This window comes from Ornithodoros turicata, chromosome 1, assembly GCF_037126465.1.
Source record: "Ornithodoros turicata isolate Travis chromosome 1, ASM3712646v1, whole genome shotgun sequence".
NCBI classification, from domain to species: Eukaryota; Metazoa; Arthropoda; class Arachnida; order Ixodida; family Argasidae; genus Ornithodoros; species Ornithodoros turicata.
This window is the reverse complement of record NC_088201.1, coordinates 167935415-167962442: the sequence shown is the minus strand read 5'-3', so window position 1 is coordinate 167962442 and position 27028 is coordinate 167935415.

The window sequence follows — 27028 nt, the reverse complement described above, 5'->3', positions numbered from 1 at the left end:
ATCTTGGTAATCTCGTTAGAATTGCCAAATATAGACACCAGTTAACAAAGAGATATTTACAGTCATTTAGGAAAGAGATTTTTTTCGGTGAGAGCAATCAAAATAGGTTATCCTAATACATACCTACTGCGTGACCTTAACAATGAAGATATCATTGGTAGGTTCTACGAGAGTGAAATGGTAAGAGTGAGAGAAGTACCGAAAGTAGAAAAGATTATAAAAAGACGAGTTAGAAATGGAAAGCTCCAGTATTTAGTTAGATTCAGTGGAACCGGACAAGAAGTGGATAGCAGAAAATTACCTCGATTGAAAAAAAAAATGACCAGTACAGCATGGTCCGATGTTGAAACCCAGCCTGGCGATTCATGGTCCACAGACGACGAAACAGAGCAATCGGAAAAAGGAGAAGATGAATGCGGTAAATGGAATAGGAGGTCCCACATATTTCAACTCCATCTGCCATGTAATGAGAAACATACCTCTTGGAAGCAGCTATCAAATTGTGGGTTAACAACGGTCAAGAGGACGCCATTAGCGGAAGCTTTTCAAATTGTGACGAAAATTGTGCTGTTTCGAGCTCTACCGAATAATCCTCCAAATCAAGTCATTTGGGAAACTGCAAAGGGAATGTATTCCATGCTTCATACAGACGATTCGTTTTTAACAAGTTCATCCTTCGTTTTACTAACCGAATGGTCACGGCAAATGATGAGCTATTTGACTATTTGACTCGTTTCGATGCCATGCAACTTGCTACAAAGAGTCTGTGTTTTATCGACACTGCCATAAAGCATGGATTCCATTCAACTGCCAAGTACATAACTTTATTTACTCTGGACCTTTTGAAAAATCGACTTGTTTGTGAATAAGAAAAATGTATCGTCAATAAGAAATAAATTCATCCTCAATACTAAGACTTTCTCACTTCATCATAAAAGAGCGAAATGGATAGGGTGTGTTTTCTATTTTGTCTTCTGTGTCACATATTCTTTCTCGTCATAGTAACTTTTGAGTTAACGAAGTCATCATCTTCACTTCGACAAGGTAACTGTAGCAAAGAAGTTGAGCTGGAAGAATACGTTTATGCCCATACGTGTCCTCCTAATGCATCACTGCTGGCGTTACGACTTTGGGACAAGACTGGTCTTCCAACACGCTATGGAGTTACTCTCACACGCAATGAAACACAACAGCTACAGATGTGCTTGAGATTGGTGAATGTCAGTCATAGCTTTTACGATCAGGAATGTGTAGAAGTATGTTGTTTGTGTGAGGATCGGGAGCTAAAGGTTCACCGCTGCCCACAAAATGTATACACACTCGGTCGAACACATGGCCAACATCATCTGGATATGGAATTATGCTGTCGAAGAGGGCTGTTATATTGTTGTTAAAGTATCTCAATAAAAAGATTTAATCGGAGAATCACTAGTTTATTTTATTTTGTTTTTAAGTGAGTAGAAATATGTACATAATAATCAAGCACTCTTTGAAGACATTACTATTTCGTTTGAACTTGTTTTTTGTTTTAGTTCTTAACACGTGTCGCTATCATTCCATGCTCGCCTCTCTTCGGAAAAGTGATGAAAAGCAGACGACACTGGATCTCTTCCTTTGCGAAAGCAGATTTCGAAAGTGCTACCCACACTCTACTTGCAAAGGAAAAAAGAAAAAAAGGTTAACGAAGAGTTTGCGGACCGTGAGTAACGAGGATGTTGACTGCAACGATGTAACACGAAGACATATGCGTGGAGCGATCACGTGGAAGGAAAAGATGTAACACGATGTCGAATGCGCAAAAGTTGTCAAGCGGAACGAAGTGAGATTGGGCTAGCGATGAGTTTGCGGAAAGAGGTGATTAGTGTCTATGACGTCTACAAGGCACGCTGTTGTCACGTGGAAGTTGTCAATAAAAGTATGGGAAAGAAAACCTTGACATAAAGATGGCTGAAACATTCAACAGAACTCCTAGCACAGCGTCGAATCCAGAGAGGGGGCAGTCATGTGGCCTGCCTGTCAAATCCTTATATTTTCACCATCGCTGCGAGCCCCTCTCTGGTGAGACTGAGTTTTGCTCAATGTTCATAGCATCCGAGTTCATTGTAGCATTCACGGAAATGCAGTACGAACGGTTCATGATTGTCTCCGTCACTTCCCCATACCGTCTGGCTCACTGTAGAAACTTCAGCGGCTCGTCGGCATCATGTGTAGAGCGACTTTGCTCCTCATCGGAGCGAGACAGCCTTTCTAAGACTCTCTCATGCAACGGGAAAGTTGTCCTACAACTTCATCAGTCAAGACTTGAGTGTGATGACCTCCTTTTGTCGGAAAATCTCCGCAAAGAGACCAGTGATCTGTTGGACTTTCTGTTCGCTTTGGATATCACCAACACAAAATCAACATTGCCTCATCGTCGTCCTCAAACGGTATGTGGATCGACTTAATTTAAATGTTGTCGGATCCAGCATCCGGATACCCTCCGACAGAGGGCGCGCTGGGCATCCGACGAAGGCGATGGAAGCGTGACCAAATAAGATAAAAGCGGGGGGTTCGTTATCTCAGGAGGCTCTTTTTGGTTTGGATTGCGAACAGAGACAATAAACCTGGTATGTGGTCTGTTTGAATCTGCTTGTCTGCTGCTTGTTCTTTTGCGCGCGGAACGGACCGGTTGACGCCCCGAGGTTGTGGGAACTTAGGTTTCCACAACTGGCGCCCAACGTGGGGCTCGAGCCCGTCTGTTCCGTGGCGGGGAACACGCTGCACTGTTTGGTTGTACTAGTTTTTGTGTAGTTGAGTAGTTTGTTGTAGTTTGTAGTTTATTGCTGTTGTTTCTTTGTGTGTGCGTGTGTTTGTGTTTTCTTTGAGTTTTTTTCAGCTCCCGCCCAGTACCTGTGTCCCGGAGCGGATGCACCGTTCACCGACGCTACACAGGTACGACCTCCGTAGCAGATCCGAGGCTCCGGGAGGGGAGCGGGCCCGTTCGGAAGAAAGGCTGGTCTCCAACGCCTCGGCGCCATCGGAGCCGAAAGGACCAGCCGAGGCCAAGGAGGCACATGCCGTGCCTTCCTTCCAAGCTACGTCGACTGAGGTACCTGCAGTGCCGCAGTCTGACGCCATTGCAACGGCAGAACTCCTGTCACGCATGACGGGGTTGTGCTCGCTGGTGGTTCGACGCATGGATGCCGGGTCGGTTTCGCCGCCGCAGGCACAAGCGCCTCTACGACTCAACTTACCGGTGCCTACCTTCTCAGGTTACACCGATAAGAAGTCTGTTGCCGATTTCCTGGATGACCTCACCGCCTATCAGACGGGTATGGGAATTTCGGATGAAGTTCTAATCCAACGCATCCTGCAGGTTGCTTTGGTCGGAGACGCCGCCCGCTGGCTTCGGTTGCAATCGGAGTTTACGTCCTTTCAGGACTTCCAGGAGCGGTTCAAAAACGAATTTCTTCCCCCGGATTACGAATACCGTGTCCTAGAGGAATTGCATAAGCGTACTCAACATCCTGAGGAAAGCTTATCTGAATTCGTTCGGGCATTGCAGGATCTGTACAGCAGAGCGGATCCCACTGCTACGGAAGAGCAGCGCGTCGCACGGGCGATCCGTCAGTGCCACCCGCGCTTCCGGCCCTACTTAAGAGCCCATCGCTTTAAAACCCTTGAGGCGTTGGCACAGGAGGCTCGTTCAATACAAGGAGACCTCCTGGCAGAGCTTCAATACCGGCCCCTCCGCCCCCGGAGCTAGCGTTGGAACCGCGCTGCGCGTGGTCGGGAGGAGCCGCCTCGGTCGTACGCCTGCATGCAACAGGTTTGGGTGACAACCCCCGTAATTCATGCAATGCGGAGTCATCCCACCGAGCCCTAGATCCGTTCCTCTATGACCAGAGGACGATCCCCGCAGGAACGAGCCTTGACAGACCCGTCCCGCCCCGAAGTCGCGGTCAACCTGGCCTTTCAGCTAGCGAAACCCCATGGCAGCGGGAGCGGCATCATCCTGCGCCCCCGCAGCCACTAACGCCCAACGGCTGTTGGAATTGTGGCAGCCCTGACCATTTTCGTCGGGAATGCCCGCGACAAAGACCGAACACTCGTAATGTGCCATCGGGAAACGGTCGCAGCCGGCGTCCATGAATGCTCGCTCAACGACGTCGGCAAGTTGCGAAAAAAGCGAGCAGACGGTTACTATCCGTGGCCTTGATCAGTCAAAAACTAGCTTTGCAAGCGGTAAGATAACGCAAAGAGATGCTTTGGCTCCTCTTGCTTTTTCTGTCCGAGATTACATCGAGGATAAGGAACCAAACATCGCCGTTCGAATTTTGGGTAAAGATTACATCGCCCTTATCGACACGGGAGCTACGCTTTCCCTTATCGGGGATAGTGTTTACGAACATTGCGTATCACGGCATGTGGAATTGCAATCCACAGATGTCACTCTTCGTCTTGCTTCCAATGACGCCGTTCCAGCACAGGCTGCAGTTGTGCTCTGGGTACGTTTGGATGGGAGACGACGAAAGCAGCGCTTCGTGCACCTTCCTGGCCTGGCAGTTCCTGTTATCCTGGGCAGAGACTTCATCATCCGGCAGAAGTTGGTGCTGGACCTGCCCAATGGAGGATACGTGTACAGTGCTGGACAAAAGTTTACGGAACGCGCGAGCGATGTATTTTCTCCTCGGTGCGACACCCTGGCGGCGGGCGGAAGCGGGCTCGTTCATTCGTTCAGAGGGAGGAAAGGAGTGCGCCCATAGCGACACCAATCCAAAACACTTCGCCGGCACGTTCAAGCGATACCGAAACTACCGCAGTGTGTCGCAACCAGCGCACTCGCCCATTCCTCTGAGCGAGTGACCTGGCCCGCTTCCGCTCGCCGCTAGGGTGTCGTACCGAGGAGAAAATACACCGCTCGCGCGTTCCGTAAACTTTTGTCCAGCACTGTACCACGGGTCGTCGGGATTTTTCCGCTTCGCCGCAGCACGGGACCACTGCACAGCACAGCAAGCTGTGGCAGCGTCCGTTGAAACGTCTGGGCTGCCGACTGTCTTGGGATCATTCCATGGTCCTGAGGAGCAACGCCGTCAGCTTGAACAAGTACTGCGGCAGTTTGACGGAATCTTTACCGAAAAACCGGGTAAGTCGTCTGTGTTACAGCATAGCATAGACACCGGTAACGCTAGACCCTGGCGTTGTAATCCGAGACCATTGAGTGTGCATAAGCGTGCTTTGTTAGACGCTGCTCTTGACGAAATGCTCCAAACCGGTGCAGTTCAAAGGTCCCAGAGCCCTTGGGCGTTTCCTGTTGTTCTGGCTCCGAAACGAGATGGTACGGCTAGGTTATGCGTCGACTACCGTCGACTTAACGCAGTAACTGTAAGGGACTCTTACCCCTTCCCGTCCATTGAGTCAATCTTGTATTCCCTGGGCAATGCAACTGTGTTTTCAACGCTTGATTGTAGTAGAGGATTTTTGCAAATCCAAGTTGCCCCGGAGGATGTCCCAAAAACAGCCTTTACGTGTCATAGAGGTTTGTTTGAATTTGTACGAATGCCTTTCGGACTGTCCAATTCACCCGCCAGTTTCCAGCGGTTGATGGATACAGTGTTGGGAGATGCGAAGTACAATTTCGCAATGGCATACATGGGTGATGTCGTAGTGTTTTCTAGAAATTTTCAGGAACACTTGGAACACCTCTCAATCGTCCTTGCAAGGATGAATGAAGCGGGCATAACAATCAACCCCCGCAAGGTGCAGCTGGCATCGTCTAGGATCAGCCTTCTCGGCTTTGTGGTGGACGGAGGGACCATCCGTCCTAACGACGACAAGCTAAAGGCGATCACAGAGTTTCCGGTTCCCGGTAACGTCAAAGCATCCTAGCACGACTCCTATCTGCTGGGCGAGGATGGCATCCTGTTCAGATACATACCCCAGGCGGATGAGGACGACGGCTCATCCCCGTTCAGAGTCGTGGTGCCACGGAAGTTGCGTAAGTCTTCCATACGTTACTTTCATGACTCGGCCTTGGCAGGTCACAGCAGCAGCAGGAAAACTTATGAAAAGTTGTGTCGTGTTGCGACATGGCCAGGAATGAGCCAGGATGTAACAAAGTATGTTCGTACTTGTCCCGTATGCCAGAGAGCGAAACCTCGTGGTGGTTTACCCCTGGGCGCTTACAGCCTGTTCAGAGCAATAGACCCTGGCAGATAGTTGCTTGTGATGTGATGGGACCATTTCCCCGTAGTCCTAGAGGTAACCAGTATTTGTTCGTGGTTACTGATCATTTCACGAAATGGGTTGAGCTGTTTCCTCTCAGGACACTGACTTCCCAGAGAGTGTGGGAAAAGTTACTCGAGACCTTTTGCCGGTTCGGGTTTCCCGCACAGCTGATCACCGACAACGCAACCTACTTTACAAGTAAGGTGTTCTCAGATTCTTGCGCTGTCTTAGGCATTCAGCATAAGAAGACTTCCCCGTATCACCCTCAGGCTAACATTACCGAACGTGTTAATCGGAACCTGAAAATGATGTTGGTTGCTTTTACTAGCCAGCACCACCGTGATTGGGATCTTCGCCTGGCTGAACTGGCGTTCGCTACACGGACGACGGTCAACAGGTCTACAGGATTCACCCCGGCGTTCCTGAACTTGGGACGAGAGGCCCCTTTTCCAGTGGAGAATGCTCTGGGCCTCCGGGATGGTGGTACCCGGCCTCCTTATTCAAGGTTTGCTGAGGACCTCCGGAGTCGACTGGACGATGCAGCCCGGACGGCTCGGGAGAACCTGGACGTCGCAAGGTTGGACCAGGCTCGCCAGTACAACCGCGGACGTCGGAACCTCACCTACAGCGTCGGTGACCTCGTCCTTCGACGGACTCACCCGCTAAGTGATGCGTCACGAGGCTTTGCAGCTTCACTCGCAGATAGGTGGGATGGCCCCTTCGAGGTAAGTGCGTGCTCCTCCGGCCTCACTTACAGGCTTCGTCGCTGCGACACCGGCGAAGAGACTGGGCCAGTTCACATCTCGGACTTGAAGTCTTACCATCTCCGAGACCCGGACGGAGAGGAGCCCGATTTGCAACCTGCCTCCCTCCAGGACCTGGACCCGGACCTGCGTCCAGCCGCTACCACTTGCGTCCCCGCAGGCGGCGCATGTAGCTGCCACTATCTCCATCGCTAAGCATAGTGCTTGTGATTTAGTGTTTTATTAGTGTGATTTCTGTTGCACAGTTTTCCGCTGTTTGTCCTAGGGAGTGCCCTTCCGGCGCTTACGGCTTGGGGATGCCCTCTTACCGTGTTCCCTTTTTTCTCTCCTCGCATACAGATGCGTCGACGTTCCCGGCCCCGCCAGCCCTGGAAGACCCCGGGGTTCTGCGCGCAGCCCCCCCGGCCAGACTCCCGCTCCCGTTCTCAGGGAAGTTCCGCACGCGCACCTGGTCCTGCCTCCTCCCAGTGTCACTCCGTGGCAACGTGGGCCATCGTTGCAGACGGGCAGCCAGTGTCGTGGGCATCCCGGTCGCGTTGGACCAGCCAGCCGCGGCCTCTCCGAGGTGATGACTTGGCCCTCACCCCAGCTCCCTTCCGGGGCCACACCCTGACAGAGCGGCACCCCGCCGACCCACTCCAGCCACTCACGGCAGATGAGAAACGACTGCTCTGCCCAACCTGCCACGTTCCCGAGTTGCACCGTGCCACCCATCGCAGGGGTTCCCTCCACCTCGCCCGTGTCGAAGCCGCCCGCAAGGACAGCGATGTCAGCGCGGCCCTATCAACCTTAAGACGACTTAAGCCAGAACTACTCGCAGAAGCAAGGCCTCCTCCACCCCAGACAGCAGCCCCGCAGTCACCATTCGACGAGGCAGTCCTGGAACTGACGGACGACCTGATGACCTCTAAGGGGAGGGGAGTGTCGGATCCAGCATCCGGATACCCTCCGACAGAGGGCGCGCTGGGCATCCGACGAAGGCGATGGGGGCGTGACCAAATAAGATAAAAGCGGGGGGTTCGTTATCTCAGGAGGCTCTTTTTGGTTTGGATTGCGAACAGGGACAATAAACCTGGTATGTGGTCTGTTTGAATCTGCTTGTGTGCTGCTTGTTCTTTTGCGCGCGGAACGGACGGGTTGACGCCCCGAGGTTGTGGGAACTTAGGTTTCCACAATGTCGATTCGATGTTGTGTTAGGTTGACTGTGTCATGTAACGTCAATAGAAGGAATATTTATCCCTACAGCGAGACATGTGTGTAATTGTCTTACAATATGTCCGTTACTTACTTTGCATAACACAGTGAATTAGACTATGAAAATCCAAATGTCAACGAAGCTCAACTGTTTTGTAAACTAGAGTAGCACTATGCCTTGCTCATTCTTTGAAATGACTATAGACTTGAAAGATAACTGTGATCTAACTGTTATAATAAAAATAAGTCATGAAAAAGCGAATGAATTTGTTCTTTTTTTTATACTCGTTATTTTTTACTGTTTCGTTAGGGATGAAGAAAAATTTACAATAATGTTTTCTCCCACATTTTGCTTGCTCTCTCATGCTTACAGTATCGAGGAGGGGCTCTCCTCGTGTTATTGTTAATTGCAAATGGAATATTCATCTCAGTCAGAGCAACCTGCCACTTTCGATCTAATTGCACTGAGTGAGCGAGTTTCATTCTAAACTTGCTTCTTGTGTTATTAAAAAATACATCACTCGAGCCGTTTGACAGTAAACTGACGTAGAAGTGCTTCGTATTTTTTTTAACGAAATCATCGTGAGGAGTCTAATGGACTAATGGCAGGAATTTTTTAAATTCGTCATAGCTTCATCTGTTGAGGCAAAAGTGAATTCGCCATCTGTTTAAAATGTCAGAAAAGGCGGGCAAATTTAAAATATGCTGTAAGCTGTTGAACATGACACAAAAATCTGCAGGCGCGAAGGGGGGCGCGAGTAGCGCCATCTGTTGAAGGGCGGTAAATTTGCTGGAAGTGCTGCCATCTCTAGATGAACGAACTCAACTCCCCATGACGCCACCTGGCGTAAAAGAAATCAAACGACCTCTCCACCCCAAACGATTGTATTCTGATTAGCGACGCAAGTAAACATGTAGAGCCCGTGGCCCAGTGGCTTAAGATGCTCGCCTGACAACCTAAAGGACCCAAGTTCGATTCCTAGTGTGTTTCACCATGACGTCATTATTGTTACTTAATCTTATCATTGATATATCACTAAGATTAACTATGTGACGTCACTGATTAACTATCTTATCCACTGACCTCACTGATATGAGGGCGGAGCGGCTGCGGCCTGGAGTGACGTCATACGTCCTTGATGACGTCATTTCCTGTTTGACGTCATTTCCTGGCTGCAGAGTTAATCTATAGTACTACTTATGTTTACTATATTCTATTCTTATTATTTTAAAATTATTTGATTGCTTATTGAAAATTTATTCAATTGTCCATTGTTTCGTCGCAAGATATCGCTTGAGGTTTGCGGTATTCATTCGACAGTGCCACATCACCCCGCATATAACGCATTGTGGTTTGCCACTGATGCTTGTACAGTGCTGGACAAAAGTTTACGGAACACGCCCCGGCGTATTCCTTCCTCGGGATGACACGCTAGCAGCGAATGGGACCACATGGACTTACAGACATATGCCTAAGTAACCCAGTCACCTGCTTGTAAGTCCGTAAGGTACCATTCGCTGCTATCATGCCACTTTGAGGAAGTAGTGCGCAGGAACGGGTTCCGTAAACCTTTGTCCAGCACGGTACAACCTGTATACGCGTAAGCAGGGGAGTGGCTCCGAAGCTTCTTTCAAGCAGCTCCGACTTTCCTAGTGTTTGCAATCTTTTCGAAACGCAAGGGAAAAGCAAAAGCGCGGAGAAATTGTCGAGTTGAGCTGCTTGCTGTGCCAATGTACGTCTTCGCAAAACTCTCTGCAATGACCGTCAGCCTCTGCAACCTGGTAATGCCATTGCTAAACATGCCAATCCCACTGCTAAACATCAAATGTCGAGTACGGTCCCATAACAAGGCTGTGCGAAGCGACCCTTGTTAGGCGGTCAAGTTACATGCGCGGATCCCGCACAGTGCACGGAAGAAGTTCGGCGAATCAATCAATTCTGGTGCCAACAATCATATGACTGGCAGAAAGGAAGTTTTAAGCAACTTCAAAGATGACGAGCGGAGAAAGGTGAGTTTGGCGGACTAGAAGTTTACCCAGTCAAAACAACATTGCAAATTCAACGCTGAAAACACGTTAAAAATCAGCCATGTGAATGCAGGATCAACGTTGATAGCAAACGTTGATTCAACCTGGCTAATGTCACAGCCAGAAACGAGTTCGTTCTCGAAAACGAGAAACGTTCGGATGTCTCGCCTACATATCCATTCCCGACGCGTACAGGACGAAGCTGGACAATCGAAGAAAGCCTGTTATATTCCTCGGCTACTGCATCGAGAGAGGAAAGGTTACCGTTTCTATTACCCTCAAGAGAAACGTGTAATTGTCAATCGGGATGTCACATTTGTCGAACAAAAGAGAGGATCATACTTACTACAAGAGGCTCTCGTTCAGACATCACGACACGATTAGGTACAATACATCGTTTTTCGGGGCACAAACACAAACGAGAACCAGACAGACCCGGAAGAACTTCACGTACACGAAGCGGCTCTCGAACACGACCCAACCACTAAAGAAAGCAACCGTGGTGACGAGGGGGACGGCAACTGAAACGAACAAGGGATTCGTGAGCATCCCATACCTCGGCGGTCAACGCGGATCTTTATCTGCCTCCTCAACGCCTCCAGGTCGACCCAGCCAAGCGAAGTTACTGTGATATGGCAGAAGTAGAACTTAAGGAGCCACACAGCTACGACGAAGCTCACCCCAAAGCTCACCCCAAGCTCACCCCAAAAGTTAGAATGGACCAAGGCTATGGAGGACGAACTTCAATCACATCGTGAAATGGAAACATGGAGTCTTGTACCGAGCTAACCAGGAATGAAAGTTGTAAAGTCGAAGTGGGCGTGTAGGATCAAACGGGGACCTACTGGAAAAATTCACAAGTTCAAGGCAACGGTCGTCGTAGCGTGTTCTCAGGTCTATGGACTCGACTACTACGAAACTTAGGCGAACCAAAGGCAAAACAGGACCTCGGCGAAGCAAGGTACATCCTGGGATTTGAGATCACATGGGACAAAGTCAATAAGAAGTACATAAGTGACATCTTGAAGCGTTGCAGCATGGAAAATTGTAAACCGATCAGGACTCCAATGGAAACTGGGCCAAATAACAACGTAGGTCAGACAACGGAAGGTAAAACTGAATCAACGGTCCCTTATCAAGTCTTGATCGGAAACCTCGTGTACCTGGTGCAAGGAACACGCCCAGACATCGCATTTGCAACTCGCTACTTGAGTGAGTTTAACAACTGTTTCACGTCCACTCATTGGCAAATGGAGAAAAGGGTGCTACGCTACTTGCAAGGGACTGAAGACGATGGCATCACATACATAGCTTGTGCAGAACCCGTCGTGTGATATTGCCATGCAAGTTGGAACGAGTCAGGCAAAGGGAAGTCACGTAGTGCTTACGCATTCACCATGTCCAAGCGAGCCACCAGTTGGAAATCGACGAAGCAGCAAGTCGTCGCACTGTCAACGTGTATAGCGGAATACATCGCTATCACTGAAGTCATAAACGAAGGTAAATGGGTAAAGACATTATTTAAAGAGCTTGGATTCTGCAGATACGGTACGGAGAACTCGGAAATCAAGAGCGACAATCAAGCGGCCATAAGGCTAGTCGAAAATCACCCTCAAATATCTCTTCGCTAGACACGAAATAGAAAGCAGTTTTTTTTTTTTTTCAACCTGCGTACAGAAGATATGATAGCCGACAGCCTGACGAAGCCTGTAGGCAATATCAAGAACGTCATATGTGTAACTGGATGCGGACTTCAACTCCCACCAACCTAGATTCAATCTACGAGACTTCGAGGGTTGTTCAACGTGAATGGGGGAATGTGTGTTGCACGTCGTCAACCATCTACAAAGTTTCGTTTTTCTCTGTTTCTTTACAAGCCACCTAAATAAAAGCGAACTGCAGGAGCCTTTTTCTTAGTTCCTCCGAAGAGACGAAGTTGTTGTGTTGTCAGCTCCTCGCGCGCGCCCTCGGTCACCGGCGACAATTCCATGTCCCTGCATCAACAGTGGTGTCGTGCGGAATGCGCCGGCCGACAGCACCGCACAAGCAGCTCTCTCGCCTCAGAAGCGGACGAGAATTGTGCTGCTGACAGGAGATCGTCATTCCATTCATCGACACCTCGTGACGCTCCTGGCTTCCCGCCAATGCGCAATTGACTTTCTGCCCCAATACATGCTGAGCAGAATTCATCCACACGCTCTCTCTCCCTATGCCACGAAATACCTCTTGTCAAGATGCTGCATTAATTCACCGAATGCGACTCGATGTGGCTTTTACAACTCAGTGGCGTTACCGCTTGAGACAAGTTGACTTTCCCAGATGATGTCACTGCGGCGCTGTAGAGGATCTAGAGCACATTCTTCTTCGTCGTCCACACTACCAACCTTCTCGAACCGCACTCCCCGAGTCTCTTAGTCAGCTGGACTCTCGCCCCATCTCTCGCACACAATTGCTTCCCTGGTCAAGTGCAGCCCACCAACGCTCTGCCCTCAAAGCTCTTTTGACCTTTTTTGGATCCCATAGGATTTCGATGCTTATTTTGAAGCGGTTTGGGGGAAACCCAAGTGAAATAATCCCAAAACGGTAGTGGAGAAGGCTGTTTATTGCGTGGCCGTCAGAGCCATACTGACTAGTCTCATGACGGCGAAAACCGTCAAAGAATTTTAAAGCTCGCGCCTTGCGATGTGCTGCTGGTGGCGCATCAACTTCATCTTCTGCTGTGTGTCGCTACAGTACCCCCCCCCCCCGCTGGAAACGACGAAGAGCGGTCGGCCCAGGTGACGCGCTTTGTGGAGCTGGTGGAAGCAGCGTAGACAGGCGATGGGCCGGGGAGCGACGAGGCGACAACGTTAGGATTCTCCAAAAAAGCTGGTTTCAGCCTATCGACGCTGACCATATCCTGCCTGCCATTGATGGCTATAGGGAAGGTTTTGTCAGATCTCTGAAGTACAGGATAAGGGCCGGAGTAGAGGGGGGGAGAAATTTCTTGATGGCGTCGGAACGGAGGAAAACGTGGGTGGCGGTGGATAACTCTTGCGGAATGTAGGGCTGAGCTGAAGAGTTTGCACGCGTGGGAACTGGGCGGAGGCTATCGAAGGCATGCCGCAAGCGATCGAGCAGCGCGGAAGGCAGGAGTTCTCGTTGTTGTGGGGTGAGGAACTCAGCGGGAAGGCACAAGGTGCAGCCGTAGACGAGCTGGGCGGAGCTGCAGCTGAGGCCCGGTTTGTAAGCGGCACGGATGCCCAGAAGCACAAGTGGCAAAACGGCTGTCCAGTGAGAGCGGTGGTCATGGGCCACCAAGGCGGCTTTCAGATGACGGTGGAGCCTTTCGACCAAGCCATTCAAAGCAGGATGATATGATGTTGTTCTGATGCGAGATGTGCCAAGCACGTTCGTGAAAGCCGTGAATAGCCTGCTTTCGAACGGCGGGCCCCTGTCAGTAGATATACGAGACGGCACTCCAAAACGGGAAATCCAGGTGGAAAGGAAAGTGGAGGCAATGGTCTCAGCTGTGATGTTCCTGATAGGTGTTGCCTCAGGCCATCGGGTATACCGATCGACGATGGTTAGCAGGTACCGGAACCCGTCGGATGGAGGCAGGGGGCCGACGATGTCCATATGAAGAGAATCGAAACGGGCGTCTGGTAGGGCAAACTTGCTGAGCGGGGTGACGGTATGCCGCTGTATTTTGCATCGCTGGCATGCGAGGCAGGCTCGGACCCATAAACGGATGTCTGCGTTCATTGAAGGCCAGACATAACGTTCCGCTATGAGCTTCTGAGACGCTCTGGCGCCAGGATAAGAGAGGTCGTGATGGGCGGCAAAAACTGCGCGGCGGAGCTCTGATGGGACGAACGGTCTAGAACGGCCCGTAGAAGTGTCGCACGTCCCGGTCACCAGTGTGGGAAACCTAAGTGAAATAATCCCAAAACGGTAGCGGAGAAGGATGTTTATTGTGTGGCCGTCAGAGCCAGACTGACTAGTCTCATGGTGGCCAAAACCGTCCAAGAATTTTAAAGCTCGCGCCTTGCGATGTGCTGCTGGTGGCGCATCAACTTCATCTTCTGCTGTGTGTCGCTACAGGTTTATTATCTCATTTCCCACATCACCACCAGCAATGGTGTAGAGTATCGCCCCTGGCGATGAGACTCCCCACTCACCATCTGAGAATAATTTTGTTTCTCTCCAGTTATGCTGAAGGTTGCTGGGAGACTGCGGGTACGCCTGTACGTTGTACGCCGCAAGTTGCGTGGGCGGATACGGATTTACCAACCCGCACTCACCTCTTCGCATGATCCCCTCTACATTGGAAATCCAAATCTCTTAGTTTATCTATTGACATGAAAGAAAGAAACAACGTTTTCAGTTTCCGAAACCTTTTGTTTAGAAGACTATATCAGCCACAACGACCTCGTTTCCTCGTAGACCACTAAGAATCCTATCGGCACGTATACATTCCCGCGTATCCCAACAGAGGAAAGAAACAAAACCAAAGCCATCGCCATTTTGAAGTCACTTCGATAAAAAAGTAATTATCTGAACCGATTTGCGTTAAAACTTCGCTATTTTCCAAAAAGCAGGGTTGACACTAATGCCTTCGAATGCGTGCGGCTTGCCGTTGTAACCAACCTGTGCGTCGCCGCGCGTATCATAGACAATCACGGGGCATACCGCGTACCGCACAGCCGCATGCATGCATTGCAACGCAATAGTGTGAACCGGGCTTTATTCTTTAAGACGTGGCTCTCTAAATGATCTAAAAGGAAGCTCGCTTGGGTCAATACCTCCTAGATAATAAAATGACTAAGCACTCTTTCGATAACGTCACGTACCTTTTTTTTTCACGAGCTTTTTCTTCTTCACTCTTTCGATGTCGCCAGATATATCTATCCCCAACAGCGACAGCAGATTTAAGTGCTTGATGTCAATTGAATGAGTGCTTATGCATTTTGTTATCTATGTGGCGTTGGACGAGCTCGGTTCACGAGCATAAGCGAGTATGTGACAATCACGCAGCCATGAAAAGGCAAGCGGCATAGAAGAACATACGTTCGACGGACCTGGCGAAGCGGGTGGTTTCCAAACGCCGTGACTAACCAGCAACGCATTTACAACAGCTCAATTTTTTGCCAATCGGAAGGTAAAGGATTCATGGGGTTCTTCGTTTTCTTGTTAAAGCAACTGTCGCATCCGGAACCGCGGTTACGAATACAATACCAATTTGTTCGGCACACTACCACCGAGCTATTTGACAAATTTTCTCCTTCCAAAACTGCCCGGATGATGAGAAATCGAATTTAAAAGATCGGGTTTCGTTTTGATCCTCGAAGGCGCCAGCGCCAACAACATCGTGTAGACACACAATTTTAGATTTTAATTGCCGTACAAGACCCATTGCAGTTGAAACGATTACGAAGCTGTTTTTTGTGAGTCCCCGCTTCAAATGTCACGGGACATTGCCAGTGTGGGGCAGGGAAATTGAGGGAATCACGCTGATAACTATCTGTGCATAGCTAATCATAAATATATGTGCATTAGGAGTTGGATGTGGACCTATGCAATGGCTCTTAAATGGACAACATTCAGTCAACACAGACAAAGATTTATTCACATTTGCGTAACTCATTGCCTGCCATTATAATAATTAATATAATACATAGACAAGAGGTAATGCTCTGCCAAGGATATCTGAAATTACAGTCTTGCAAGCTGTTTTCAAAACAGTGATGCTAAAAAATTGATCAATGACAAGTATCAAAATTTGTTTTGCTGTATCAAGGCAGAACAATCTGCCATGGGAATGACAAATTGTGAACATTACCAGACAGATGTATCACTTACTATGATAACGAGGTGTAACTGAACCATTAGTCAAGTTATGAAACGATACCTGAAATTATTTGGCATGTCCCTCACATGCTATAATACTGCCAACGATAAGAAGCATGACACTACCATTAAAAGCATAACTGTCGCTTATGGCCAGGTATTTTATTGCTCCTGCATATTTCTTTGCACTTTTGGGGATTACTGTGGTAACACAGATTCTGTTTCTCACTTCTCAATTGGAAACTACACAAATCTATTATGTCGTAGGTGTGTACAGGAAATAAGGCACGGTAACGATGAAAGCCCTGATAGGACCGGGATGGAAAAATGTTGGCGTATCATGCGGACGACACACCCAGGTATCTCTCATCTGTTCCAAACCCAACTTGTAAACACACAATAAGCAGTGAACCTGAGGTAGCTGTAAAAAGAAAGGACACGTAAACACGTAGCACAGTAATTTCCTGACAATCATTCTAGCTTAAAGGCCCTAACCTGGCCCTTGAGTTGCACAGCTGGTTAGGATCTTCGTAACTTTTATGGGGCATTCGTCGTGCGTGCAAACAACGACGAAAATAAGAATTGCTCAACCTACCTATAACGAACCTATTCTATGCTGGGTGCAGTAGGTGAAGACTGCGATCGTCGCTGCAATACTGCGGTGTATACACCACCAGAAGTTCTGGCCGAAGACAGAGATCTGGGAGCAGAGTGTGCTACGTGCTACACTGTACTTCGCCGTCATTGCACAACTCTTCCACTTTACCAACAGCACTGCAGCATAGGTACTCATCTAGGTATGCTAGGTACCCACTGCATCATAGGTACTTCGCCTTCCTGACCTTGCTCATGCAAGCTGCTAGCTGCGCAGACGCCTCTGGCTCGCCGCGTCCTTATTGGTCAGATTCTTTATGACGTTGCTTATGATTATCAGCGGGGAGTTCCGCTTGACGCCCACATCCGTCGTCTGCTCTAGCGCCGCTTACACACGAATTACACAAAAAATATTCCGTCGATCGGGATGGAACTTTCGGAGTCATGGTTAGTGAAGGACCGGGAAACGCATTTCACTGTCGTTTCGGAATCGATCTGCGACTGTCCCTTTAAACCTGAGTTTTCAGGATAGTTCCCCCGAACAAGTTTTCAAGAATTGGGGTGAAACCCAATATCTATCCGAAATTCTTGCTGTCTTTCAACTTGTCCTTGTAGGTAAACCGTCCGAAAAGTGAATCATAATATCAGCCAAGACAGCTATTTGTGACAACCTATTTGTTCTCCTTTTATAACCCCCTCCTGCAGGAGAAAAAAGACGAGCTTTTGTGGAGCTCGGACAATACCGCTTGACTACCGCTCTCATTCACTGCCCCACTTCCGAGCGGGAATATAAAGATTATTGTTTCTCGTCCCAATGTTACAGCAGTGGCGTGTTTTTCTTCTCTGAATAAAACATGGCCTTTTTGCGCAGGCACTTCGGGAATATTTACATAATTTTTATACCCACCACAATTTCGGCAAAATTTCTTTTTTAGAGAGAGAGAGAGAGCTTTATTTGTACAAACATGTGAAATACATACATTGGTTTGTGGGGGAAAAGCTGCTAGAAACAGCTGGACAAGCCCCAGATACCAGCAGCATAAGTTGCAGAGAAAAGGGAACAAAGAAACACATACAAAATACATTACAAGGATATATTACTGAAAGTAAGGTGGACGTCCCTACCAACCTAGGAATATGAACATATTACTGACTACAATATATATAATATACAATATTATAAAATATTATGCAATAATATACAATAGCCGATAATTAAAAATTTACATTAATGCAGTGATGGCCGTTAACTACATCTACAGTAGTTTAACTATAACTACTAACTACTTCGCCATGGAGTAGTTTAACTAGTAGTTCAACTACTTTTCAGGGGAGGTAGTTAAAACTACTTCTTTAACTACTGCAATATATTTTAATTACATCTATAACTACTTAATGTTGTTCATCAACACCAATCCCATTCTATAGTGTTCTTCGACACCGAAATAGGGATCACAAGCAGCGATAAAAGAGAAGATTTAGTACACATGCACGGCACAATTGCTCTGCACCTCCGTTCTCATCAAACAAGTAGCTCAAGGTAAAAGTCGGAAGCACAATCGTGCCGTAAAACTTGCGGCAAAATCGGAAGTAGTTAGCGCTTGCAGTAACCTAACTACTGTAGTTAACTACTCAAAATAGTAGTTTAACTAGTAGTTGCCACTACATTTCTGCAAGTTGTTGATAACTACTTTTTAACTACAATCAGGCAGTTTAACTAGTAGTTTAACTACATGTAGTTAACTACTGGCCATCACTGCATAAATGTAATATTTTAATTCCCTTGTAAAACAGCTTAATTTGTCATGATATAGATGTCGTTTCTTTTTAAGCTATATGTAAGTTCTTCAGTGAGACCGTACGTGTTTAATGTACTCGGGAGTGAATACCCGAGTGATTGGAACCCATAATTTGCTCGTGGCTGCGGAACATACCAATACTCGGGATGCCGAGTGGCCCGGATTATATTATTTCACCTTAATCTAGCACAGCCAGCGAGGGTACTTGTTTTTTTTACGCGACTGAGATCTTGCAGAGACTAAAATCAGATAGCCATAAAGCGACGGAAGAGTCGGAAGCTTAAATTTGTGAAAGAGGTGAGAACAGTGATCTGTATACTGGAGACCACCGACAGCGCGCAAGGCGTTTTTCTGTAGTGTAATTAGCTTCCGAGTGTTTGTCTTGCCGCTGTTTCCCCAAACTAAATAGCAATAGCGTAAATCTGAATCAAATAGTGCGTTGTACAACATAAGCTTTTGCTGCGTGGGGGAAAATTTGCGCATTTTCTCAGTATCCCCGAGGCACTACACAATTTGATGGTGCATATGCTTTGACAATGCCTTGAAAATGCACATGGTTAAAAAGAACGAATAATCTACTTATGTTTGGTGCGCGTCTCATCACGCTGGTGCCAATGCATATAAATAAGAAGACAAAAACTGCGCAAAACTGACGCGGCAACCTCTTCGCGCTGTTGCTATAAAACGTTCAGGTGATTATATACGAGAGTGATTTTGCTGTATTAGAAATAAATAAGTAGTGGTAGCCGTGATGTTACACGTAGGGTTTGTCTTCGTATAATATGGCGACAGGTTGTACGTGCCGAAGCGTAGGACTACGGATAATTTCGACCACTTGGAGTTGTTTTGACGTGCGCTGAAAATCTACGGCACACGGTGCTCGAAGCAATGTTTATCTCCCCCCTACATTACTATCGTTCTTGGCCGGGTTTGAACCCGCGATCTTGAGCAGCCTCAGAGCCCATGACCCAGTCAATACATAACAAAAGCGTTGAAGCGGTGACGGCTACAGACGCCAGAATAAAGCGCACAGCGACAGGATAGGGAAAAATACGTCGAAGCGAAACCATGGTTCTGGCTGCGCTCGATAGGCGCTTCGTTTTAAAACTTGGAACCAACGGTGATGGTCATGTCACAGGTATGGCTAACTCATATAATAGCGGAGAAATCGGAGACCCAAAGGGGACGGCCCTGCATGAATTTGAATGAAATCGCCCAATTACCACACGCACAAATTGGGAGAAAAATGCGTACGCCTTCCGTTTTCAACAATGGAGGTAGCCTCGAAGCGTGCTATGTCGTGAAAATCTATTCTTAGTGTGTGGTTCGACGGATAATACAGGTGGTACTCTAGTGCGTTTGATGGAAATTGCGGGCTTCAAGTCGTTATTTATTTATTTTATTTATTTATGGGAATACCTCAAATGCCCGCGAGGGGCGTTACATGGGGGGGTGTGAACTAATAATACAACAAGCACTATCACATAATGAATATATTAATATAACTAGTACGCGAGGTTACATATGTGAAGTAACACACAAACAAAATAATACAAGTAAATGAGACACACTTTATAAATCAAAAAAAGAACACAACTGTCTGCGAAATGCAGAAACATCAGAGATGGTGGCAATGGATTGGGGAAGGTCATTCCAAATGTCAATAGCATGTGGAAAGAAGGAATTGAGAAACTGGGATGAACGACAATGGATATGCTCAACTTTGCATGTGTGATCAGTCCGGGCGGAGACGTAGTGTGCTGGTGCAATGAAAGAGGGTCGGATGGCTTGATTGATGTAAAACTTGTGAAAGAGACACAAACAAAAGTATCTTCTACGGAGTGCAAGAGGGGGAAGATCGATGGATGACTTTAACAAGGTAATACTAGACGGATATGAGTAGTTGGACAAAATAAAACGGGTTGCACGATTTTGAATGGACTCGAGAAGATCCGTAAGAGTTGATTGGTAGGGATCCCATATGCTGCAGGCATACTCTAATTTGGGCCTAATTAGGGTTAGGTAAGCAAGACGTTTAACGTCCGGGGGAGCAGGCCTAAGGTTACGACGTATGAAGCCAAGTTTACGATTTGCATCCCTTACAATGGTATGAACGTGATCTGACCAGGAAAGATTTGATGAGAAATGAAGCCCTAAATACCTGTAGTTATCAGAAGTGTTGACAACCGACTCGTCAATGTGGTATTGATAGGTGAGGGGGGACCTAGAGCGAGAAAATGAAACATGGCAGCACTTGGAAGCATTTAAGGGAAGACGCCAAAAGGAACACCAGTTGGAAATTGACGCAAGGTCTTGCTGAAGGGTTATTTGATCTGAACGGGATTTAATAGCACAGTATAATACGCAGTCATCGGCGAAGAGCCTGATGCAGGATGAGATGGAGTGCGGGAGGTCATTTATAAATATAAGAAATAGAAGAGGACCAAGAACAGAACCTTGGGGTACACCTGAAGAAACAGGGAGGAACACCGAAGATGAGTTGTTTACAATGGTTGTTTGAGCTCTGTTAGAAAGGTAACTCACGATCCAGTTAAAGACGTCGGAATGTAGGTTAAGGAGCGAAAGTTTGTGTACAAGACCTGAATGTGACACAGAATCAAATGCTTTTTTAAAATCAAGAAAGACTGCATCTGTTTGGACTCCGCGATCCATATTGGAGAGGATATCAAAGGTGAATAGGGAGAGTTGTGTTTCGCATGAAAAGCCCTTACGCAAACCATGTTGTTGAGCAAAAAAGAAATTGTTGCCTTCGAGGCCTTAATAATGTTGCCTTACTAATGTTCCTTTTTTTAACTAGTTCCAGGGAGGACATATCCGAATTTGGGCACACGTCTGGTAAGTACCCGGGCAAGCCCACACTTAAAGGGACCGAAAAGTGGATATGAATCCATCTTTTTGTTCATCGAAAAGCTTGTAACTTGCACTGTTCAAATGTGCTAACCACTCCGCTGCCAACGCCGTATTTTTTCAAGAATCGAATCTCAAAGAATTCGTATCCAGTGAGCTGGTGGGAAACCGTCAGTCTCGCGACTCTCAGAGGCGTATATAGGGAGAGTTTGGCCATTGGGCGTGGCCTGATGGCGTGATGCGTCATATGACGCCACCCGACTTCTCCGTGGCTCCGCCCTCTCGTATTCCTTCGCGCTTGGCCGCCATTCCGATCCTAGTTCTTCAGGTGGTCCCATAGGGCAGGCGTTGCTCAGTTTTTGAAGCTGGCAGTCGTACTTAACTGTTGATAACAAACGGTGAAATGAACTTTGCAAGTGCGTGCTAATAATTATGTCTTGAGTGCCGAAAAGTCGACATTCGTCACACTAATACAGCGGCCGTCGGAGTCAAGCGCGAGTATAAACAGACGCGGCTCTGAGCGACCGTGGTGGGGACTGATGAGCAGTAGTAGTGATATTCGTGAAATGTACGGTCTTTCCGCGTGACAGTAACACATGTAGTCGTCCATTGTGTAAAGCTTACTGCTGGATTGAGAAAACGCGGTACGATCTTCGGGCTGTGCATGCCGCATCTGTTCATTCGACCCTTTGCATACTGCGTGCAGGCAGCACAGCGTTTAGCATGATTACGCAGGAAAACGGGTTTGGAGTCACAAGCGCTGATAATGGGGCGGAGAAAGGAAATAAGTCCAAGAAATGAAGTCGTCACGTGCACTTTCGCTACGTAGTTATCAAATTGTCGCGCTTGTGCTTGCTTATGAGGAACAAGACGCACATGAAAAGTCTCAAAATGTGCTCTCATGCAGTACAGAGTTTGTAGTTTACACACGAGCTATCCTCTTTAAAACAGTTGATATATTTTGGTTCACAGCATCACAAAAATACGAGCATAGATTTATTAAAAGTACATTTACTTTTCTTCAAGTTTAAGTTAATGCAGCACTGGAAATACTTCAAAATGTATAAAGTCAAAGCCAAGGAGAACCAAACAAGACACTCAACTTAAGTGAGTGTTGCAGCAGTTTATTTCGCGCATAGCACACTTTCAAAAAAAAACAAGAAAAAGCAGCCAAGCTAGTATCCCGCTTCTTCAATCCCCTCAATCGCAACCTCTCCAGTATGGGTGACCCTTCTGGCATAGCTCTCAATATCATAGAAGCATACAAGCCCCCTCACCACGTCAAGGTATGGATACACTGGAGGTAGTTTTTTGTTTTGTTTTTTAGGGGGGAGGTAATGTACACGAAATTGTCTGTGCAAACATAAGAGGAAGCATCAGCATAAAAATCTCGCTGCGCACTAGAAACCTTGTTTTGCACTGGCATTCACATGAAAAGTAAAAGCTGTCATTTCAGCAAACAAGCATAACTGTACAAGTGTCACTGCACCACAAAAACACTTTCAAGCAAAAGTGCACATACATACAGGGTGTTTCAAAAAACGTGTCATTCGGACTTTATAAAAAACCGGGGCGAAGGAAAAATACGGCGTAAACGGCATTTGTGTGGCAACTGAATTTGCCATCTTGCAAAAATATTTTAATTTGACTTTGAATAAAATAAATTGAATTTCTTTAATTGAACTCCAAAATTTCCCAAGTCAACCTAACGTTTTTTTACAGAATTAGAGAGCCCGTAACGAACTTAGTCAGAACCACCAAGAAATCCGCTCGATATTGCAAAGGGAATTGCCCAAAAAAAAGCCCCGAAGTTGAGGCTTCAGAGTTTCGGGTATTGAACAGCGCACCGAATCAGTCGCAAAGATGCGCGGAGGGCAGGACATGCTCCTGTCCCCATGAAGCTAGAACAGTTTATCGCCGGACCGGCGTGCAGCACAAGACGCGCCGATAACAAGGCGGGTGACATTCCACCATACGTTGATAAGCGGCGAACAAAAATGATTCCGCCTCTTTTTTCTCGCCCTGTTTTTTTTTTCGACCTTCTATCTTTCATGGGAACAGGAGCAAGTCCTCCTCTCCACGAATCTTTGCGTCTGATTTCGTGTACCGTTGAATACCCGAAACTTTGAAGTCTCAATTTCGGGACTTTTTTTGGGCAGTTCCATTTGGAATATCGAGTGGATTTCTTGGTGGATCTGACTAATACCCCTTCCACACGGGCTAGTTTAGTGTCATTTACATTAAGTGCACTACGGCTCCCGGGATATCACTTGCACTACGCGCCTGCTACACTGGTTAAGTTAGTGACACTCTGTAATGATAACAATGGCGCTAGCTGAAACTTTACGTTCCGAGACATTACGTATTCAGAAGTAATTTCTTCCAGTTTTACTTTTTTATAGATACATAATTGTTTTAAGACTCATTTTATTGCTAATCTTTTGCGAATATACGATGCTATTTTGACAAAATCGCTAGAATCCAATCCAAGATCCTCCGTCATGCTCGCGAGAAAAAGATGGCGTCGTGCATACCGGATGATTCTGTCTCTGTAAAGAATGTGCTGTTAGCGTTGGTATGCGCGCGTGCCAAGCGGAGGTCTGAAGAGCGAAGGCTAGAAATGGATATCGAAGCGGCGGCGGACTTTGCGAGACAGACCGAGGGACAGCTGCTTGCAAATATGTTCACGATGGCTTCCGTAATGTTCCACGGTGTACCCAGATTTCGGCGGCAGCAATGGGCATTCGAGCAAAACGAGCGCTGGTTTGAAGAAACACTGCCATATCTACGAGACAAGCACTTCAAGCAGGCTTTTCGTGTTTCCCCGGCCACATTCAGGTACCTCTTGGAGTCTCTTCAAAGTGTCGAGCGCCAAGACACAAACATGCGAAATGCTATTTCGCTTGAAAAGCGTGTGGCAGTCGCACTGTACCGTCTCTGTTCAAGTGCAGAGGATAGGACTATCGCACATCAGTTAGCAATAGGCCGTTCAACTGTGACCGCGATTTTTAAGGACTTATGTGATGCTGTCATCCTCCACCTTGAACAGCAATGGATCTGTATGGTGCGCCGTAACGAAATGGAATCACACTTGCGAGAGTTCCACGCCGTCACTCGCTTCCCCAAGCTATCGGAGCTCTTGGTGGCTGCCACTTCCCTGTCTCTCCACCAAAGCTCCATGCCACAGACTACTATAACCATAAAGGATGGTAAGTTTATTTTGTTTTCTTACTAACCTGCAGTTCTGACTGGCATTGCATGATGCTTTTACATGCTGCACAGGTACATGCTGGGTGTGCATTGAATGAGATAGGGACGCAAAGAACAGTTGGATTTGGGTTATGCTAGCAGCTCAATGCGTTGTTGGCCAATGTACATTATAATTTCATTATTTTTTCGATGCAGGTACAGTATCATACTTCTGGCACTCGTAGATCATCAGTACAAATTCAAGTACATCAACGTTGGAAGTCCTGGAAGATGTCATGACGCCCATTTTATGGGAGATCAAGACTTCGTTCGTTGGTCGATGGTGATCACTTCCAGTCACCTGTCGTCACCATAGAGGGAACCTCCATTCCACCAATTATATTCTGTGACCAGGCGTTCCCCCTCACGTCAAACTTGCTGAAGCCATTTGCCAATGCACCAAAAGGAACTCCGCAAGCATCTTTCAATTATAACCTATCGAAAACAAGAAGAATTGTAGAAAATGCTTTTGGGAGGGTCAAGGCCCGGTTCAGGCATGTGATGAAGAGGATGGAGTGCAACACAACACTAGGAAAGCGCTCCATCAGAACTGCTTGTACGCTGCACAACATCTGTGAGACATTAAGGGACACAGTTGAAGTTCAGTGGGAACAAGACGCACACGCACTCGATATGCTGTACGCTCAGCCATCTCGTGGTACCGATGTGTGCCACGGTGGCGGGCAAGCAGTAAGAAGTGCCCTTGCCACATACTTTTGGAAAAGGTACCAGTCATAGGTACCAGTTCCACCGAACTGATCTCTCGATGTTTCACTCATAGTAGGGGACAGAGAGACACGGAACAAGAAGTTCGGACGACAAATCCTCAGACTCAACAAAAGGTTTATTAAGACAAAAGGACGGATTACTAATCACATTGCCACGTGTGAATATCTCAATGGACTGTTACAGTAACCTCCATTGTTTATCCCTTTCAACCACAAGTAAACTGGTGTCATGGAACAACCGAGCACTCGGACAGATGAACAACGAACTCTGAGAACACTCTTCTGATGTCAAAAACGAAAACAAAAAAAAAATATGTTCTCTGAGTTGGCAGTTCATCTCAAAGAATGCAGTGGGTGTGCCCTGTTGTTTCATGAGACCAGTGTACTTGTGGTTGACATGGATAAAAGACTGAGGTTACTGTGAGAGTCTGTTGAGATAGCCATACCTGGCAATGTGATTAGTAATCCATCATTTTGTCTTCTCGCTCCTCTGAGTCACCTCTTGGGTATATAGTTGGGTCCCTGCAATAAATCTTTTGTTGAGTCTGAGAATTTGTCTTCCGTCCTTCTTGTTCAGTGTCTCTCGGTCCCCTACCTTGAGTCTATACCAAACTGCTTGATGTGAATAAAACTGCTTTGGATACTGTTCGTACACCAGTGTTTAGCAGATGAATGATTCGGACATGCCGGAATGGTTTCATTTCTTTTAATAATCTATTTTTGGTAATAATGCCATTAACACATCGAGGAGCTTATCCTCCCTTTCAGCAGCACGCTCTTGGAGGTGTAGCTGTCGCTTCCTCAGTTCGTGCTCTTGCTTCCTCGTTGTTTCCAGTGTGTGCCTCAGCTGGCGTTGCTCTTCAATAAGCTGTGCCAGTAGAGTGTCATATGCCGCTTGGCGCTACTTTTGTGCGTTTTTTTTTGGCTGTGAAGGTGGCGGCATATCCATTGAAGAGCTGGTGCCACCACACAAATCTGTTGAGGAAATGGGGCTCTGTGATGGATCCTGAAGATGCACAGTGGGGGTCGCTGGCATCGGCATGTCATCTTCCCCTCCTCGCGCTGGCCATCTTTCTTTCCTGATGTTCCCACCATGTCCAAGAAGAGCTGAACTTGTATGCAGTCATCAAAATGAGACACTTGCAGAAAAAAAGCACAATGTGCCAGCGGATGTGGGGCATATTGTTTCCGGGGTGTAGAGAAAAACTTTAAACTGTGCTATGCCTATACGAGACGTGATTTTGTTGAGACTAGGAAGCCTATCTTTTGTAAATTTCCTCTAAGTGACAACGAAACCACAGTTTGAACAGCTATGAAGTAGTGCAAAAAGTGTGCATATCCTCCTCATCATTGTCATGCGACATTCTTGTGTAAAAACTGTAGATGCTGTAGTGAAAACCAATAATCTAGCCATTGTAGGTGTCAGAGTGTAGGTGTCAGTGTCAACGATACCATCATGAAGAAAGCGGCCCGGAAAGGCCGCTTACCAATCGCCGGTCGACGGAGCACAGAGCCAGGTTGCAAAGCATCGCAGCTATGACCACAAGTTCCGGACATCCTGTGACGTCAGCTGTGACGTCATCATGACATGTCTTGGCAGGTTAGGACAGCTCTGGACATGCGAGGAGAAAAACACTCGTAATACAGAGGCTGTGAAAGCAAGAGTAAATATGCTCCATCCATCCATAAAACCATCAATAGCTAACAAGAAAAAGAATTAGTTACACAACAAATGATCCCACCACAACAGGAGCGCAGAACCATGCGA